Source organism: Heterocephalus glaber, unplaced genomic scaffold (genome assembly GCF_053883595.1).
Source record: "Heterocephalus glaber isolate CG9 unplaced genomic scaffold, H.glaber_assembly_v1.0 deba00001442, whole genome shotgun sequence".
Taxonomy (NCBI): domain Eukaryota; kingdom Metazoa; phylum Chordata; class Mammalia; order Rodentia; family Bathyergidae; genus Heterocephalus; species Heterocephalus glaber.
The window spans coordinates 56,651,145-56,652,839 of NW_028258296.1; positions in this window are offsets into that span (position 1 = coordinate 56,651,145).

Here is a 1,695-nt window from a genome sequence, read left to right on the forward strand (position 1 = left end):
TTGCTAAATGGCTAAATTGTCCAAGCTGGACTAGAACTTGAGATCCTCCTGCCTCAGCCTCCCAGAGTGCTGGGATTACAGACGTGCGCCACCATGCCGGGCTACCCTACTCTCTCGAAGGGATTCTCGGAGAGGCAAGATCCTGTTTAATCTAAGAGACAAATACAAAGAGCACAGGATAGAGGGTGCAGGGAGATAGGGACAGGCATTGTTCTTACTTGAATGAAAGGAAATGGGCTACAGCTGCTGCCTAAGGGATAAAAGTTAAGATTTAAAAGTAGGAGCTCTTTGGACAGGCTACCATAGGAAACACATAGGAATGCTGTATTTCGCTAATAAACCGTTATCTGTGATCTGTCAGGATGGAATAAGGGAGAGGCCAAAGGCGCCCAGGGAGAAATGTTAGGAAGTTTAGAAGGAATTCAGAAGTTAAAGTAATCAGAGCCTTGAGGCTGAAGGAAAGTGACACGCATCCCCACCACCACCACCATCACCCCTGCCTCCAGTCAGTTCCGTTTATGTCATACTTCCTCTACATATTTTCTGAAAAATGAAGAGAGAAAGCAAGCTAAAGAGAGAAAGGATCAGTCCATAAGTGAAGGAGTCCTCAGATGGGAAAGCAGGCAACCTAGAATATTGTTTTTCAGAGTATAATCAAAGTGCCAAAAAAATATAGACGTTGAAAAGAACCAGGCTTCCTGGAGGTGATTTATGATTTAATGAATATATTTACAGTCACATAGATGTTTTACACATTCTCCACGACATTCTGGAAAGGGGTGGAGGAATCGATCTACATGGTCACCAAGACTGCAGCATCATGGGCAACGCTGGAGACTTCAATATGTCCTGCTTCTGAGCCCAGCAGTGAAGAAACAGGAATGAGACAAGTCATCTCTCCTGTGAGCTGTAGGTACAGGACCTCCTGACTGTCATGACAGCGCACTCCCTATCTTGTTCCTGGGTGGTTCCACACAGACTTGCACCGTGCCTGGCTCACAGTAGATGTACAGCAGATATTTGTCACCTCCATTTCAAAACAGAACAAAAAATGGTTCTTTTCTTATCCCCTTCCCCATGAGCTCTGAACTGCTTGGCAGAGTAGACCTAGCACACTCTGCCTAGCACATATGTTATAACTTCTGAATTGAATCGAATGGAAATGGAATAAAGAAGCAGGCAGAAAGAGAACTCTACTGCTGCAGGCCTGAATGAAGGGAACACGCTAAGTGACGGGGGTGGGAGGAAGGCATGGCATAGGCCAGAGGGAGAAGACGTGGGTCTGCTTCCTCCTTTCCTCTATGCTGTGTCCAGGACATTGAGAGCAAAGTGAGGTCAGGTCAGCATGAACACAGAGGAAGTAACTGGCCTTGGCTGAGAGATTTTCATCAGAACCAACACAGCAGGTGCTTTGAGAGTTGAACAATGATGGGTAAATACCGTTCCCATCCTCCATAGCCAAGACTGGGCGGAGAGGGGCTATTTTCAGCCTAGGAAAAAAATGTCCACTCTTCCTCTGATCATTTTCAGGGTGATGAAAGAGACTGATTAAGCCGCCAAGAAAAAGGCAACTCTACGGCGATGTTGAGCTGGGGACAGCCAGAGGGAGGGTGGGGTTTTGGAGAGGACTGGGAGGGAGAAGGGAAAGGGAGAGAGGGTGAGCTTATTGGTTGGATTTTCTTTGGCGGCGGCTAG